This window comes from Onychomys torridus, chromosome 3 (genome assembly GCF_903995425.1).
Source record: "Onychomys torridus chromosome 3, mOncTor1.1, whole genome shotgun sequence".
Lineage (NCBI taxonomy): Eukaryota > Metazoa > Chordata > Mammalia > Rodentia > Cricetidae > Onychomys > Onychomys torridus.
In genome coordinates this window covers 33,795,719-33,815,115 of record NC_050445.1, presented here as the reverse complement: position 1 = coordinate 33,815,115, position 19,397 = coordinate 33,795,719, and the positions used below count along the sequence as shown (strand labels likewise).

Sequence of the window (19,397 nt, the reverse complement as noted above, 5' to 3'; positions counted from 1 at the left end):
CCGGGCACTTGCTGGCATGGGACCTAGGGGTGGTGGTGGTGATTGCAAAGGTTGTGGTGTCGAAATTGCAGATGGAGAGCTGGGCTCTGGGGACTCGGACGTGGAGAGATGCAGAAAAGAGCTGGGAGAGAAAGCTGTCATATTTGCTCGGAAGAACCGCCAAATCAGAGCGCAGAGAAGATTTCATTGGAGGAGCCCCTTCAATGGCAACTAATCCAGTCAGATGGAAAGAAAATTGTAAATGTTCTCTCCAGAAACTGTCCGCCCATTGCAGCTGATCGAACACAAACGCACAAATAGAGACACCACTCTTGCTCTGCTGCTACACACAGCGGGTGAGGGCGCAGAGACCCGTTCTGGGGAGCAGGCACGCGGGGGCACAGACACACACATTCGCACACGCACACGCACACGCCAGCCTGCGGGCTTGGCCAGAGCCCTGAAGTCGCAGTTCCCACTAGGAAATCGCCAGAGGCGCTGGGAGAAGAGGAAGAGCGCGGCTCACAGACTCTAATTACTACTTTCCCGGCACTCGGGTGAAGAAATGAAGTCCGCCCAGCCCTTCGCCATATCCAAGTCTCCTTTCTATTTCGGTGTCCACGGTCATCTCCCTGAAAGCCAGGTTTGAAAGTCTTATTTGTCTGTCTTTGGCGGGTGTGATGTTGAAGGTGGCGCGCAGAGGCAAATTAACTCCAGTCTGAACAGCCCTTTGGGTCCCAGTCTAGCCAAGCTGCAGGGCGGATGTAAGGTGCCCCGCAGCTATCCCAGAGCCTTAGGGTCCGCAGTCTCCCCGCCTCCCCCGCCCCACCCGTCTAAGTGCCACAGGGACAACTAATCTTTTGCTCTTTTTCTCTTGCAAGATCCAGGGAGAAGGAGAGCAGGCGGCTAGCTGCGGACTCTAAGCTGTGCAGCACGCGTCAGAGCGGGTCCAACTCCAGCCCGCCAAAGGCTCCTCGCTCCGGCCAGACTCCACCAGATCGCAGCCCTGGGCGACTAAATCAACTACAGGTAAAGACAATGCCACACCGCCAGGTTCTCCGATTGCCCACGCCAAGGGCCCGGGTACCTTGCAGCTCCTCCCAATCACCGGACCCTGGCCGCAAAGGGGCTGGGTCTGGAGGAATTGTTTGGTGGTCCTCTGAACGTTTAGGTTTTCCAATGGAAACTTTAGCATCTGGGGCTTGCCGGAGAGCACACATACCTTAGCGGATCTGGGGGGGGGGCACAACTGGGACTGGGGTACCATTGGGGTCGCCAAGTCCAGGGAAATGTGGCGGAAGCTGCCTGTGAGCGGCGCTACCTTAGCATGGCTCTGTCTTTGAGCTTAACATCTGACCCTTTCTCCTCTTCATCCCCCATCCCTATCCCCAACTCCAGATGCTGCTTTGGGGAAGGCAAAGACAGCTCAGTCTCTCCAGCCGCTCAATCCCCTTAGCTCCAACCCCTTAGGGTCTGAGCACACTGCGTTTAGGGTGGAGGCCCCTCACATTCGCGTTCCCACTCCACACTATCGTGTGACTCCGCCTTGGGAGAGAGAGCCTTCTCATGAGAGACAGGTTTGTTGCTGCTGCGGTCCACGGACCTTGGCCAAAAGGGCAGGGGAAATAAGGTTCTAGGGAAGGTTCCCAGGAAGAGAGAATTGCAAGCCAATTTTCCTCTGGGGGCGCACAAGGTTGATTGCTCACTGTGGCTGAGGGAAGGGATCCCAGTCCAGAGCTGGTGAAGTCTCAGACTCTGCGGGAGCTTGGCCACCCAACTCATGGCGGGTACTGGGTCACTTTGCAGGTCGTAGATAGGGGATTACTGTACCGCAAATGACCTTTACTGTTGGCATCTGCGGAGCTGGGCGATCCCCACTAACTTGTGGCTCTGGGAGCCTGTGAGGTGCGGTCCAAACCCAGTTGCAGACAGACAACACAGAAATTCCACCTGTGCGCTCCACCCTTCCATGTCCCTGGAGGGTCACAAGCTGAGCAGGAGGAGAGGCTTGCTTTGTAGAGAGTTCCAGGGGTAAGGATTCACCCAAATTGTTGACACCTCCAGGGGTGAGGGGGCAAACTCTGCCTCTCTCCTCTGATATACGCATCCTATGCATTCCCCCTTTCTATCTCTGTCATTCTGCTCCCTCGTGGCTCTTCAGAGCCACAAAATAGTCCGGGGGGGGGGGGGGTCGACCGGTCTTTCAGTCCCTTTCTGTGATGCAGACTCTGGAGCTTGTGTGCATATACCCGCGGAGAGAAGCGCTCGCTGCCAAGAGGCGGGAGGAGGGCAGAAACATGGAAGTAAACGCTTAAGGCAAGTAGAAATGCCCGCCGACACATCACCCCAGATGCTCTCTCATGTCCTTGTGTCTCTTCACGGGTCTCTGCGCGTCTGTTCCGGCAACCCCACTGCTCCAAATCTCCCCATGGGGTGGGGGTGAGGGCGGGAGCGAAGGGAGCAGGTTAAATCTTCGCCCCTCGCTCCTATGCTCCGGGTCCGGAATCTCCCATGCTGACTTACATTCCTCTCTACTCCTTTTTTTCCCCCTTCGTCTAGTTTTGATTTTCTTGCTCTTTCTTTTGCATTGGGTGGCTGTGGGCATATGAAAATCTTATGATGTTCAGCCCCTCCAGCCATAAGCAGCCAGCAACACAAACCCACATCCCAGCGCTCTGCCATGTAGGCTTTAGAGCTCCAGTGCCCAGGCACCATTGGGCATTCCCCCCCAGCATCTGCAGCCTGGGCCATCTTTGCCTTGGCTTCTGCCTTGATCCAGCTGAGTGGTGAGGGAAGTTGTTCCCACTCCCTGGAGAAATCCTAGAGCACTCAGACAGACCTTGGTAATTTGATGTAACAGTGCAGTAGGGAGGCTGTGCTGGGGTATTTCAGAGAGGTGAACACCTCTGAGGTGCAGTGGGAGGCGATTTTCCTGTTCCAACACTGGGTGCCTTGCCCCAGCCAAACTAGTTGCAGGTTTTTGTTTTTGTTTTTATTTTTTCCAATCTGTGCCAGAATAGTCTGATGACAGAGTGCCAGAGTGGGCCAGCACCTTCCTTGTCTTCCTTGCAATTGGCATATGCCTGGATTCAGAAGTCTTCTCTCAAAGAATCAGCTGAGCTCAGAAACTCTGGGTTAACCAACTCTGGGTTGTAGGGCAAAGGCTTTCACAATGTTTTCTGCAATTAACTGTGTTGATAAGTGTACAGGTTGATATTCATTTTCCATTACCAAGCAATAATGGAGATGTTGATTCACTTAACATTGAAACCCCTCATAGTCTCTAGGTTGTCTTGAAGAATATTACAAAGACACTGATGACTGTAGAGATAAAACGAGTCAATTTAGCCAAGATACAGTTTCATGCTGAGAACTGTATTGGGTTCCAATTGAGAAAGGGCACTTTTGAGACTGTAGTCAAGTGGATGGAAGACGTTTGTGCCAACCGTGTCACATCTTTGTCTAGGAAAGGGACTAGGGAAGTCACGTTAAAGCCAGAAGAGCTCTGATTGTCACACTGTTATTAATAATGTTTTGAAATTTTGGCAATATACTTGATAAGCTATTTCTCATCCATTCTCTGGACTTTCTGAGATAATAGAATATTGGCAAGTATGTTTAAAAAGACAAAATAGATTCCATAAAAGATGGGAACCTCTGTCCATCTTTGTCTATTGCTTGGAAGTTCTGGGAATATAGTGGAGTGGACATGGGAAAAGGGAAGTCGTAGGACCTAGAAGTCAGAGAAGGCTGTATGACAGATGTTTTGTCATCCTGTAAAAGGAGAAATGATATGTGCTTATGTAAGTGTGCCTGAAGGTGCCTGCAGGGGAACTGGAGGAAGAAAATATGTGCATTGCAATATCCCTATCATTTCAAGTGCATGAGAACCCAGAAAACATGTTTGAAGCTCTCAACTGACTTCAGAGGCAGCTGTGGAAAAGATGAACGGTTAGAATATACTTGAAAATCTTCCTGCAAAGAGTCCCATGAGCAATCACTTTTTTGGAGGGGGCATAAACTGCTATCTTTAAAAACAGAAATGATAGATTTCTCTAAAAGTGACTTTATATCTTTCTTTGCCTAAACAGCCCCACCACCACTACCCCAGCCAGGCAATAAGACACATTCTTAGAGGACCATTTCCCAATTACCAGTCCAGAGCAACCCATCCCCAGGGCCAAGAGTGGTGAAGGGCTTGAGCATCTTTAGAGGTGGCCAGCCTGCTGTCCGGCAAGAAAAGAACTAACTGATGGTGTGACTGTCCAGTGGTCAGTATAGAGCAAGCTGACTGATAAGAAGGAACGAGTCTCTCAGACCCACAGCAATAAATAAAGCAGAAGGAGGTGTAGAAGAATAAGAGAATTTAGAGCAGAATGCAGGAGAGATCAAGAGACGAGGGAGAAAAGAGAAGGAAATAGGCTAGGGACTTCTGAAAATGACCTTAATAGAACATGGTTCATGGTTCAGCCTCCATTCCTGACACTGGTCTTGACACCTCACTTTGTGAAACAATGTTCCCAATTATCTACCTAGAGACCTTGCTTTATCTGATCTTAAGATGTCTTTATTTCTTTTTCTTTTACTCTTTTAATTGGTGACAACTGACAAGCAGAGTTCCCTTGAAGGACTGGTTTTCTTCATTAAAATTATGTTTGCACTGATACATTATTTCAGATGTCCATGCTGTGTTCCCTCAAGGACTCATGTGTCTAAAACCCTGTTAATATCCCCCCTTGTGACTACTAACATCTCATTTGTCCCCACTCTGTTTCCTTCTGTTCTTTGAGCAGACGTTCCAACCCCTTTCATTAGTGGTCAGTAGTGCAAGTGTACTGTCTGCACATCCTAGGCACTGCTGTGTTGTTTTCTAGTGTGATAATATGTACATCATGTGTACACACATGCTCCTGTGTGTGTGTATATATATATATGAGAGAGAGAGAGAGAGAGAGAGAGAGAGAGAGAGAGAGGTGGTATGGATCATGGGAAGCAGGTCATCTTTCCCTAGGCACTATCAAACTATGATAAATCCCCGGCAACTTTCCTAAGCAGCTTACATGCATTATATTATCTGTTTTGCTACAAATCCATACAATTTTAAATAGTATCAAGCAAGTACCAGGGACTTAATAAATCTTTGTTGAATAGATCCATTTTCTCATTGCAAAAATTCTAGGACATAGGTACAATTTTCTTGATTTTACAGGAGTGGAAACCCACAGTCACAGATATCCAGTGATGACCCCAAATCACAAAGCTAGTATGTTGCATCCCCAAGATGCAAACACAGCCTGTTGGACTCCTGGGTTATCTGATACTGCACCAAATGACTATATACAGAGGCATATCTTGTATTTTGCCTGGATTTGGGGAAACATTACTGTGATATTTAGTTTTCAATCATGTTCTCTCCATCCGTTTAATTTGACTCTGCCTTTTCTGATTAGGTCCCCTACATCCCAGCAAAGAAGAGTCAGTGCCAACTAGATTCTTAGTTGGCACAACATGCTTACTCTGCTTAGTTAGTTATTATCCCTGGTTGAAAGCAAAGGCATTAAGATTACCAGGCATTTTGCCAGGTGCCACATCCACCTCTCAGCTAAAAGGCAAGAGGACAACATAGAATCCTAATGTCTTCTGGTTGAACTCATGATAAGTAGTTAAAGAGAATTCCCCAAAGTGAAACATCTAAGTACTTCATGAGAAACTTCATAAGTCAAAGTCCATTCTAGCTGTCTCGTCCTTGTATTATGGTGAACGAATTGCTCTCTATCATTTTTTTTTCCCTTTCTGACACTCAGTTTCTGAGTTCCAATGGGTTCTTTTAATTTTAATCAGGCTTTTTTTGTGGACTTCTGCTTTGCAAGGCAAATGTGACTTTGTGAACTGCTATCAGCTGAGGAGGAGGAAGAGGAGAAGGCTTGCAACTTCTATGCTGTCTATTCTTGTCTTCATTTCATTTTCTTCTTTCTTCTCACATGCTCAAGTTCCTTTTATACTATGACCTAAATATACAATCATCTTAGCTGCTGCTGTTACCATGGTAATGCTTCATGGTAGATAAGGGTATACTATAAGAATCAGTTTCTGTCATTAGTAATGGAATTCTTTCCCCCCAACCCTTCTCCCTCTAGCCAAGCTTACTACACCTAATGATGCCCTCTGGTGTTCAAAGTCAGGAAGCGCACTGATTTGTTTATGAGGAGCTCATTGTTTAAAGCTTAGGAGGCACTTTAATTTCAATCTGAAAATGGACGTAAGTAAGATAAGACTTAATTAATATGGTTTAATCAGTGTTATTATAAGAATACTTTTTGTTTCCTAAGTATGTTAAATGCTGTTTACTATGCAGAGATCTAGAAAGTTCTTATTAAAGGAGGTAGACCTACTGTACCCTTTAATGCTTAAGATGATTGTGAAACGTTCTTATGGAAGACAGAGAGTTTGTTTGCACTGATATATTTGCAGAGGAGAATCTAGTAGAATATTCTGTATGCTTTGGTCTGTGGACTTAAAAAACGAAAGTCTTCTGCCTGGAGAATGGTGAGGGTTTCTTGCTGGAAATGGCTGGATGTTTTTACTCTTTCTCCACAATGAACACATTTTGTTAGTCACTCATAACCCAACACACTGACATGAACCTGATATGCTGAGAGCAGCTCTCCTCTCTTTCTCACTCCAAACTCTACAGCTTCTTCTAGTTGAGTGGCAAAGCAAACCAGTGCTCCCTTTGGGGCTTCTCCAGAATCTCTCACCAAATCTCCATTGGCAGAGGGTTTTCAGACCTTTGCCGTGCTGTTTTGAACTAGTCCTCCATTCTCTGGTTTCTCCAATCTTCTACTCTCACTGCCAGAGTGCCCTTCCTATAATGCAAATCAGAACATGCCATTTTCTCCTTAAAAATCTTCCAGTGTTTCTCAAGTTTCTCAACTGAGTCCTTCAAACACCGATACAGTGAGTCCTTCCGGCACTGATAAAGGCTCTTTACCCAGCTGCATCTTTACTTGATGTTTCTTTACCACTATTCTACAGAGACAGAACACACAATAGCTAATATCCCGATACAATCAGAGTAAATGCTAAATAAACATTAGTCAATATGTTCTTTCTCCTCATTTATTTCCTCCTCTCCTCCCTCTTCCCTTTCATTTATCACTGGTGATATTTTTATTACAACAAACAACACATAATCAGCTTTTCATTTATATTCAGAAACCAATATAATAATAATATGGCATTGATGGTGTTTAATAGTCATAATAATGTGTTTTAGAGGGGAAAGGCATGAGTTATTATTTTAAAGCATTCTATGTATTTGGATAAATGGTTTTCTTGGATATCAAACTAAATTGTTTGCAATGTGGAAGTACTTGCAAATTTAACTAATTTAATCTGGTACTGATGATAAATCAACAACTAGAACTTAAAATTTCAAATTAAGGAAAATAGAAGAACAATGAAGATATTTATTAGTGATGAAAATCATGAATTTATAATGTATTAGCAATAAGAAGCTTTGGTTTTTATACTTAATCTTAGGCAAAAGGCTGAGAAGTGATGAGATATGATTTTTTAAAATAGCTAACTGACTTTCTAACAAAATTTTTGCATAGATGTTTATAACTCCATAAATATTCATAGTTCCTTTCTATTTTATTGTATAAAAATCTCCCTAGGCTACATTCTAGCTCAGGTTCAGATGTCTAGTACATGGAACAATGACACACCAAGGCTGAGCATCTGTATTTTCAAGATAAATGAAAATGGATAATTGAAGTGTGGTAGGGGGTGGTGTTCTGAAGTGTTCTGTTTTCATTTGGTTCAGAAAGGCAGGACATCTGTTTTGATGGCTAAGAATCCATTTGCCCTTGGGTGGTGACCTCTAGGCACACAAACACATGAGTTTTCAGTAGTCGGCACACATAGCTTGTGCTTTGAACGGCAGAGATCTGAGAACTGGCTAAATCAGCACTACCTTCTGAGACATTTTAAGGACAGTAATTTATAGGTTGAATATCTATAATACTCTGCTCTTCTTGAAGAGATTATGAGTAAATCAGGCCACACTCCCAGGAATGTAGATCTTTAGCACATACCTGATATGATCCCAAAGCGAGCAACAATGAAGTACAATTATGTTATAGTAAAAGGGCACTTTAGAAATTGAAGAGAAAAAACAGACAGAATGCTCAGCCCTGAAATATGTCTATAGGACTTTATCATGAAGATTTTGCCTCCCTGTATAGACTGTCAAGATCCAGATAGAGTTATCAGTGTGGTCCAAAATCTTCAATTTCCAGGGCAGATTCCAGCATGCTAAACTATAACAACTCAGCACAGTCGTGGGTGGTGGTGCCTGTCTTCTGCATACCAGTTTATCTCCGTGCAGCTCAGTTCCATCCCCATATCTACATCCTTAGAGTTAGCCTTGGGCTGGGAAGGGTTGAGTACTTGGTTCCCTTTGTAAGCCTTGTTTCAGTTTCTTTACCTTCTGTGGTCTTCATTTTCTTTCTTGCTGATGTCTTCTCAGCCCACAATATTCCTTTGATTCCTAAGCTGTCCTGCACCACCCTCTGTGTGGCTGAATGTCTAGGTTGTCACTGGGAAACAAATGAACAAGTACCTTCTCCTCTTCTTCTTCCTTTTCCCAGCCCCTCAGGGATGAGTTAGTAACAGTGGGGGAATTGTCTTCAGTGTTAACAGTGGACATTTAGTTGTAACTGTGACAAGAATTCATGCACTATGATGATCCCAAGAGGCAGACTTACCGAGTAAGCACATACTCTATGAATAGGGATGTTATGATGATCATTCCTGATGTTGTTATTCACTCTTAGTCAAGAAGATGTTTCCTCTGTTTTAACAAGGCAGATATGCTTTTCCTTACCAGTAAACTAGAGGAAGATGGGCCTCTTATCTCCCGATTAACTTCTTAGGGGCTCTTTACTAGGGATGAGTTAGATAGCTAAAGAATTACCTGAAGACGTTTTTTTATATTTCATAAATGCTAACATAGAATAATTTGATTGGTAGAGGTAATAAAATATATTATACACATTACTCATGTGTATTGTTGAACAAGTTGATGATTTCTGTACATTCCTTGACTTTATTTCAAAGGGAAGAGGCTTCTGCATGAACCTACAGGAAATAAGTAGAATTTCCCTCTCATTCCCTAATTGCATTCTTTGGACTGAAATATTTTGTTTCATTTTATGGAGAAGAAAAAAAGTGGCCCCAAGGCCAAAGTCCACTTTCTAGACAGATCCCTACTTTTCCTTGCTTTGTCCTCAAAGTTGCTTTTCTTTCAAATACTGTCAATGAAGTGGGCAGCTATGTATTTATATGTAAACCTTAGTAGCATCCATCTCTTTTTCTGTGTCCTGAGTCCTGAGGGTACTGAAGGAGGGGTGCCATGGATGACAAAGGCTTTAATGCTGTTGTCACCAGTGTGTAGATATGAAGTCCCAGTCCAGTTTTATTTTTAAATGACCATGATTGCTTTCTGGGACTAAATATTTATAACTTATCAGATTTTTCTGATTTGTGAATGAGCTATTCCTCTGTGACAACAGTAATGACCAGCCTTACTACAGCAAAGCCAAGCCAAGCAAAGCAAAACATGAAGTGAGAGTTCCTGTGCCATGGGTCTATTGAACTTTCCAACCTCTATCATTTCTTTGGGTATATTTTTTCATATATATACCCTTTATAGTACTTATGTCTTACCTTTTCTTTATAAACTTAATAAGAATTGGGAATTTTTCTGACACTGAATGACTTGGACTAATCTGAGTCTGAGGCTATTTCCACAGCATCACATCTAAGACAAAACATGAACTCTGAAGCTTCCTTGCTTCGTTTTGCTGCAGAGCAGGCACACTTTATAAGAGGCCATCCCATTTGAGAATTTGGCCTCTGGTAAAAACAAGGACCAAGAGGAAGGGAAGACAAATATAGAGGTAAGTCTCACTTGCAATCATCACTTAGAAAACTAACTTATGGAAAAGACAGAGCTCTCCTTAGAGGGATGAGTCTGAGTGGAGGCTCAGAACCACTGTGTTGGCCAGTAGCCTGGAGGAGGCCAATTTGTCCACTTCATATCTGGAAGTGGTGGAGCATGAAAAGTCCCTCAGGAACTGTTTTGGGGCACATAGGTGGAAGATATTTTTGAAAAGACTTCTGAGTATAGAATTCTTTAGGCATAAAATAGTTCATGGTTATTTATCAAAGATGTGTGGCATTTCTTTTGATTAGGGCAAAACCAAGCAGTGTGACAATGCTATTCTTTAGTATCTGTCTATTTTATACAACTACTCCCACAGTCTCTCTCTATAAAATAGTTGCTCTTACTTAATGCTGACTTGTGCATTGCACATACACAAACAAAAGGCCAAAGGACCTCACTGTCAGGAGGAGTAAAACTTCAGTAGACTAATTCTCTCACTGTTTATGTGTCCATTGTCAGTTCTTAACTGTTTGTACACCCCAAGACTCCTGAGAATCATAACTGTCTATTAGTAAATGTTAATACCAGCTAATTTTTGGTACAATTAATTGAAATTTCACACTCTTGTATTTCTGTATCAGTCAATATTTTTACACACTGACACCTTTAATCAAGGATTATCTTTCACAAGGAATTGCCAACAGGGCCCTGATTAATTAAAGTGATAATTGTTCCCCTCTCTCTTGCAGCTTGTTGGTTACATAACACATCCTGCAGGAAATTCACAACTTCAGCATTCCTCTTTAGATGCTCCCTCTTCATGAAGATTCCTCAGCTTCTATCTCTGCAAGGGGTTTCCAAAAATTTTAATTAATTTTATTTTTTAACAGTGAAGGAGGTTATATTTGTTCTCCAGTGAGTTTTCTTATTTGAACAAATACAATGCGTGTTTCTGTTATTGGAGTGTCTGGATTAAATCCCAGGGCTTCTTTCCATAAAAGAGGGAAGTTGTCAGACATTTTTCTTTTGATGTTCACTAGGTTGGCTTATTCAGTGTCTTCATCACATTGTATATATCCACGGCTCATTTCCCTTGGATCTGTTTTCTGTCTCCCAATGCTCAGTGAGTCAATTGCTTCTGCAAAAATATGTAAGGTTACTTAGGTTCCCAGGGCTGGTGTGTACCATGATTTCAGTAGACATGAGATCTAGATTGTACTTTGCAAATGGCAGCCCTGCTGTGCTATTCTTTAATAGACATTGCCCCTCCACCTTTGTGTTGGCACTTCTTGGTATCTGGGATACTTTTTCAGAAATAATTGATAGGGCGTCAAAATCTATGAGACAATTTCCCTAAGTCCTCAGAATCCATGACATCCCTGTACTATACGCTGGTCAGATCTTCAAAAGGTGATGCGATCCTATTTGCTTATTTTTATTAACTTATTGTAATTTTTTTCTTTCACTTGCAGCAAACACTTGCTTAACTATGTTTATAAATTACTATTTATCCCAAACCCATGTGGTCTTACTTTATATTTCTAATATTATTGAAATGAGGCCAAATACCAACAGGTCAGTCATCTAAAACTCAAATTGCTTTTCTCCCCTTACAATGTATAAATTCTTCTTGGTACATTAGGATTTTAGAATAGAGTTTATGTTTTGGAACACTTTGAGTTCACAAAACTGGAGTGAAAAATACATAGTGTTCTCACAGATTTCCAGTCCTTATACACCCAAGGATTCTTCACATGACAAACATCCTCTAGAGAGTGAGAGTGTTATCATCTATCCATGCCTATCACTTGCATTAGACATCCTTCTTGGTGTTTTTCATTATATGCGCTTGGACACACAGATAATGATGCACATATATCAAGATAATACCATAGTGTATGCTTCTGTTACTGTGAAAATCTTCTATGTTCCACTTACCCACCCAACTACCTTCCTGACTACTGACTATTACTCATTTGCTCTTCTTTCTGTCCGCACAATTTTCTGTTTTCCAGAACATCGAATCAGTGGGATTCTTTAACAGCTTCCTTTCTCCTGGTAGTAGGCATTTACCTTTTCTTTCACTACTTTTCACTATTAGGTCGTCATTTGTTTTCAGATCTGAGTAAAATTCTGTTGTGCCAGTTTTCTCTGGAATCCAAAGCTTTCCCCCACTTGTCTCTCCAATAAGTTTTTTTTTTTTTTTTACCTATACATTATATAAATATTCTCCTCTCACCATATATAACACATTATTTTATTCTTATACTAGATTTTTTGCTAATCTTTCATTTCTATACTCTTAAATTCTGGAAGTTTCTAATAATACCCACAGCTCTTATACTTTAAATATTATAATCCTCTCTGTTACTCTTTCTATAAGTAACCTACCCCCACTTCAGTGCTTAATAATAATATGAAACTGCTACTTGACATTATGTGGATTTTATTAACTATTTCTCCACTACTATATTTTACAGGAGATGCCTTTAATAATTCAAACAAAAAATATTTTTACCCAGTTGGGATGACTCTTCTGCTCCCTCGTGTCTAGCCAAGGAGCAGGGAAGAAAAACCCTCACAGAGCTGTCTTTTCCATTTCTTTTTATTAGCCGATTTCCCAAGACTCAGCAGTTGTGATGACGCCACAGTTCAATAAAAAGGCTAAACACTTCAATGAAAGCTTCAGCTATGAAGGACATATAACCCATAGATGAAAGACCATGAATTTGAATTTGGCTTATCAGTATCCCCATTTCTAGTTCAGAAGTAAGAGGAGTCCTAAGGGGTCATTTTAGCATTTCTCTGGACTATGCCCTTTCCTTTATTCTCAGACTTCAGGCAAGTTTCATATCTTGGGCTAATCATCCCAGCTATTAGACATGGGCTTTGTACTAGATAGCTTATAATATCCACTAACTATAACTTGACTTTTATCACCTCATTGAGTCCTGCCCTTTAAGCACTTTAATTATATTCATGATACATACAGTAATTTTTTCACTGATATTGTCTGTTTTTGTTAGAATAAGCCTAATACATGAGGGCAGAATTTTTATTGTTTTTCCTTTGTTTTAAAAATTATTTTATTTTTGCCTTCTTCTTAACATTGAATCTAGTAATTTTGTATAGTCTAAGCACAGAGACAAATGCAATAAATATTATCTAATGATGATTTTATACCTTAGTCTGCCAAATTTTTCAAGTATCCTACTATCCAAGTATATTTCTGTTGCTTCTACAACATTAAATTAATTACCTTCTGAAATAATATAAGAGACGAAAAACTTCCCTTTGGGGGTGGGGGACAGGTGGTGGTGGTCCATGCCTTTAATCCCAGCACTCGGGAGGCAGAGGCAGGTGGATCTTTGTGAGTTTGACCAGGTCTACAGAGTGAGATCCAGGAAAGGTGCAAAGCTATACAGAGAAACCCTGTCTTGGAAAAAAAATAAAAGAAAGAGAGAGAGAGAGAGAGAGAGAGAGAGAGAGAGAGAGAGAGAGAGAGAGAAAGAAAGAAAGATAGAAAAGAAAAGAAAAACTTCATTCAAGCTTTAGCAAAAGTTTTCCTAGGCTTCCCTTGTAGATATATGATGGCATCATTTGTTTAAACTTAATCAATTCTATGTCAAGCACATGAAATTGCAATAGGACTTCTCAGTGTCTGTATAATGCATTGAGCATCACATGTGCTTGAAACAGCACAGATTTCTCCCCAGTATTAGGGATAGATTTAATATCATTTTTTTCTTTTTACTTGACTCTACCTAACAGGTATATGAGCAAAAATAAACATGAAATTTTTAATCATGAAGCCATTTATTATACTGAGTACTGATAAAATTGGAACACTCATTTATTTGTGCTTGTAGTCATTAATTGCACAAAAAATTGCTAAACATGCATTCTGTTTATAAAACTTTGTATATCCCATAGCTAATCTCTCTGACCCAACATCCAGATACCCACTCTGTCTTCATATCTCAACAGAGGAAGAAACTTAGTTTACTTAAATCCCCACTTCCACTCTCAATGGTAGGAAGCTTTGCATTTATCCAAGCTAGCCTTGCTATAACCTTTCATAGCTGCAGAAGGATTGTGCTACCTGGTAGGGGCCTTCAGTATGTACTAAGACCTTAGAAAGAGAAGATTCAGTTTTCTTTGAATTATGATCCAGATATGTGTCAAACAGAATAAATTTGTTGTAAAATACACCCATTTCATGTGTCTTTGTCAAAACTTAGTTTTTTCCTCCATCTACATATATTCAGGAAATCAGTAGAGTGCCCATTATGATCCAATCTGATGTTTATTTCACAGTTAAACATACTGGGACCAAGAAGCAGTAGTGGGTTTCTAACTCATCTTCTGCAGTTTTGGAACCAAGTTTAGAGTCTGAACATCCTGGTGTCCAACCCACTTTCAATGTTATCATCACTCTAACTGACTCTATGGAATAGGTTGCCACCTGATTTTTAATCTTAGACATTAGCTCCTTCTAAGAAAGCTCTTGTCCCATAAAGCCCCCTTATTTTACTTCCTTATTTTAGGAGATCTTCTTATTCTTTTTGTTATTACTGTTTCTGTTTCCACAATGGCTTAGCAAGTATCCCATGATTTAACAGTGCTATTTTTATTTACAATGCGTGAGTTAATCAGTGATTTCAAAACTTTAATGACAGGTAAGAAATGATGTCAACCCATCGGAACCTGTGTTGGTTATTATATCATTGATTTCAGTCCTACTAAAAAATCAACCCTGGGTCAACAAGCTGTCTAATCTTGATAGCAGCTACTTTTCTATTCTTTAGTAGTTTTGTGAACATTATCCACTGTTTTATTTTTAACATTCATCTAAATAATTAAAGATTTTATTAATTTTTGGAGTATATATTTGGACTTGCTCATAATACTTTTGTAAGTCAATGCTTATATAATGATACAAATTAAAGTTTTAATATTATATAATTGAAAAGAAATTAGACATTGTAATGATGTTTGTTCCCTAAAAATGTTCAACTTCAAAAAATAAGTGGTAGTGTGATAAATGAACTGTTTTGTTGTTTTTTTGAGACAGGTTTTTGTTTTTTTTTGTTTTTTGTTTTGTTTTTTGGTTTTTGGTGTTTTTTGTTTTTTTTTTGTTTGTTTGTTTTTTTTTTTTTGCGTAGCCATGGCTGTCCTGAAACTCACTCTGTATACCAGGCTGGCCTTGCACTCAGAGATTCACCTGCCTCTGCCTCATTAGTGCTGGGATTAAAGGTGTGTACACTCAGCCATTAAAGGCTAAGCTCGCAACCAAAATGATATACAAACATTTTAATGGAACTGCACCAAATTCTACTTCTTTCTCTTGCTTCCTCATTTTATAAGGTCATCAGAAGACTCTGTTCTCATATCTATTGCCAAGTTTACAAAATTGTCAAGGCAGGATCTTTAGAGTGAGCAAGAGACAGATTGGAAAGCCACATTTTTGTGTCATCCTTCCTAATTACATCAGTGGATTTTCCTTCCAGATAGCATTACTTCATCCTCAAGTCCCAACACCTGTATTTGTAATTGGTTTGTCATAAATCTTTTTGAGATGAAATGCCAGGCTTTTATTTTTGTTTTGTTTTTATTTTCGTTATCTTTTTACCATGTTTTTCATCAGGGGAAGGAGAAAGGAGACAAAATTGGTAGTGAGTTGTGAAGCTGGTGTTGTCTGGAACACTGAATGTCTCATGGACCTGAGCAATTAAGGGGGGAGGGCAGAATACAGTAGTCACAGGCCACTGTCATTCTCAGTGGGAACGTGATGTGCCCCTGAAGAATGCTGGGAAGGCACTTGCAAAGCTATTTTAAGAGGCGTTTAGAACAGACAGAGGACAGAGCAGTGTAGGAGAGCATGCCAGAAGCCTAGTTTGTAAATACTGTATTCTCTTCAGGGGTTAGTCAGTGGCAAAATTAAAAAGGATGCCTTGCCAAGGAACGAAGCTGCTTATCTCCACCTCATGAAATTCCACCCTAAATAGAGTGTGCAAATTAAAATTGAAATGTTTCACCCGATGACAGGAGTTCCGCTTCTGTTCATTTGTTTTGTGTCTTTTTTCATATGACTTTTCCCAACGTACAAACTGGTGCTATGAGTTGGTACCAGGAATCCACTAGAAGACAGATGAGATGCTGTCCTCAGAGAAACAGTATTTGAAGAGGCTGGAAACTAATTTGCTTCCGCCTATTTAGGAAAACGGTTCATTCATCTTCATAAGGCCCAGAGGGAAAGGGATTTGGACAAGAATGACCATTTTTCCTTGGCAGGAGGTGCCTCCTTGACAATGGATCAGAGGAGAGACAAATAAGGACCGAGAGTTTGAATTCTTGGTCAGTGAAAACCCTAAGGTTTCTAGAAAATTGGGACAGGCTGCATGCAAAAACAAAGTAGGTCTTAGAAGCTTTCTTCAACTGCACCTCTACCTCAAAAATAGCCTAAATCTCAGAGGCAGCAAAAGTATCTATGCACAAAGAGGATGCTATCCACACCCCATCTATCCATATCCTGAAAAAAAAAAAAAAACACATCTCTCATGTCAGTTTGACTTGACTTTTTTGATCCCACATTTGAGAGTTCACTTTTGTGTCCCTTCAGTATTCATTCATCTATTATACAGAAGACAGATGCAGGTGCTTTGTAAAGGATAGCTATTCTTACACCAGAAATACTGGTGACTCATTTGCTCTGCAACATATATTGCTAAAAAATTAGGTGCATCTAGATTCTCAGCTAGACGTCTAGCATCTAGGATTCATTGTAATTCTAATCCCCGCAGTCTTTGGTAAGAGGTAAGATGAGAAAAGAGAAACCATAAAATATGGGTGTTATAATAGAGACTTTAGGACTCCCAAAATTACAAAAGGAGACAGTGATTATCTCAGATGAGGCTTGGTTTAATGGAGGACTAAAGGGCCAATAGGGTTTCAGTTGATTAAAAGGAAGGAATAAGGACCTCACAAAGTTTGTAGAACATGTGCCAAAGAATAAGAATGGAACATTTCAAGATTGTGAAGAATGAACAAGTCATTCCAAAGCTTACCTTATTCATTATCATGTGCAGAACCTATCACCAATGGCAAGCATTTCGTATATGTCACATCCATCCCCCATTCTATTTCATTAGAAAGTCACACAGTATGACTATAGGAAATTTGATAAAACTATTGTGGAGAAGGTTAAATTAGTCAAATGACATCATCTAGTTTATACCTACCACAGTGTGCTGTGCTGAGAAACAGTGGACCCATGTAAACTTGAAATAAATATTCTTCCTGAATTCCCCATTTCCTACCATCCAATAATCTGGACTTCAGATAGAACAGTAAGATGATTTCATGGTTTATATTAAAGCAAGTTCAGCAAGTCACTGAAGGAAACAGAAAACTATCTCATTTTTTTTTTTTGTCTGTGTAGGTTCACAGATGCTTGTCATTTTATGAGTAATCTCATGTTGAATAAAACAAGGTGAGGGAAACACAATGAGCCCAAATCGCATTGCTTTAGTGGATGAATCCTACATCTCTTTTTCTCTCAAGCAGCTACTGAATTGGGTAGTACAGATTGGGTGATTGTTTTCTTTTATGCTGGATTCCCTCTTTTGAAATGTTCTATTTGTAGGCTAATTATGACTTGCATGCATTTCCTTAAAGAAACATTTACAGTCTGAAATGAATTAGTATATCCACCATCTTAGTTTGTCTTTGCTTTTTTAAGGGTATTAATAACAAATTGAGGAAATATAAAATTACTAATTTAGGGTTACTTGTCCCAGCTTGGATGACCTGCCTAGGAATGGAATGTATTCAACTCCTATTGCCAGAAATGTCCCAAGCTAACTCTCCTACCATAAATCCCCTGGGTGAGTTATGGAGAAGTAAATTAGTAGTGATGCGTTTGAACCTGTATGTTGAGTCATCTAGACTTCAAAAAGTATAGAATTTCATTGGTAACCTCAAAATTTCATGGACCATGCCTCCTAGTAATTATTTGCCACCTAGTGTGAAAATCAAGTGTCCAGTTGAAAGAAGGGACCAAGTTTTTACTGTTTGATCTCTGTGAAGTAGTTCTCCTTCTGGGAGTGCTTAGAATTTTTGCTATCAATAATAATAATAATAATAATAATAATAATAATAATATTTTATTTGAAAACATATTGAGTTCAAATTTTCATTTGGAGAAGAAGATATAGAGAAGAAACTTTCTCTATCTTAGAAAGCCTTTGATGACTTTCTCTGTCCTTTTTTTTACTGAAGTAAGTCCTGCTTGGATATCTTTGGGAAGGCAAAGATAAAGGGGAGTTACCTCAATAAATTTCTCCTATCGATCGGTCATAAAAAGAACTTCTAGTAGACTCCACTTAGCTTAAGGCCATTCTGTTTTTATTCTTGGTCCTGGCTTTCCTAACTGTGTTTAGCCAATGGGTAGATGTCTAGTAAGAAGCCCAAGAATGATGTCTCAGAACATGTAGGTGACCAACTCCCTTCTTCTCCATGTCTGCTAAAACTACACATCCCTTCCCATCTCTGCATGGAGTAGAAGCAACAACTCTCAGAGTCTTCCTGATTAACTTTTCTTTCTGCCTGAAGTGAGCAGCTAATATGTGGTGTTAGATGCTGTAGGGGTTCAGTGAGAAATACTTTATTTGAGGAATTTCATACTTGAGTAGAATTAACATTTTCAGGTCACTTTCATGCTAGGTCTTACCATGTCAATTAAAACAGTGAAAATGATTTCCTAGAAACACATCCATGGGCCAAGCTGAGCTAGACTATCCCCCACTGAGACTCTCTTCATAGGTAAGTCTAGGTTTTGTCAAGTTGACAATGAGAACTAACCATCACATAAGGTTATTCGTGATCAGAATCATTACATTTACATTTTGGATCCATTTTATAAGCACTGAGATGCTATACTCACAGAATGCTCTACAGTTACAGCCACTATTTAACAAATGACTTAGATTCACGTGAAAACTCCTGCTGTATTTTATGGTTTATTTGGTTATGTTAGTTATTATAGAAATGTGATTTTCTTTCTGATAAACACATTTAACATATGTGCTTGTTAGATTTGCTTCTTATTCCATTTAGAGCTTGAGAAATTTCACAAATGCAATGTAAAGACTGGACATCTAGGCTGCCTGGAAGATAAGTTAGCCTGGATTGCCCCATGTAGAACATAATCTGTGCAGCAGGTCTGATCATCTATGGCTCATCATTATTCCTTTCTTGCCTGTATTTTTTTCTAACCTGGGAATATTGTTTGAAGTTTTAACTAAATTGATAAGAGATTTCTTTAAAACTAAGACAATATGTTCTAATTTTTTAATAGAGTTAGGAGATATCTAGAATAAAATTTTACTGTGTGTGTTAACTTATATCTTAGATTGGGAAAGGAGTAACTGAAATACAATCTAAGAAAATGGGTGAGCACATGTTA

At 40.1% G+C, this 19,397-nt stretch overlaps 1 protein-coding gene across 1 annotated transcript in view; it reads left to right on the top strand.

The window, feature by feature from the left end:
• Window positions 1-204: 204 nt before the first annotated feature.
• The window catches only part of Chrm2 (cholinergic receptor muscarinic 2), a 125,794-nt gene continuing 106,601 nt past the window's right edge, over window positions 205-19,397 (top strand). Inside the window, exons 1-2 of the mRNA XM_036181662.1 lie at window positions 205-622; window positions 861-1,008. The gene's annotated coding sequence lies outside the window, so the exon portion shown is untranslated. The remainder of the gene's footprint in view (window positions 623-860; window positions 1,009-19,397) is intronic.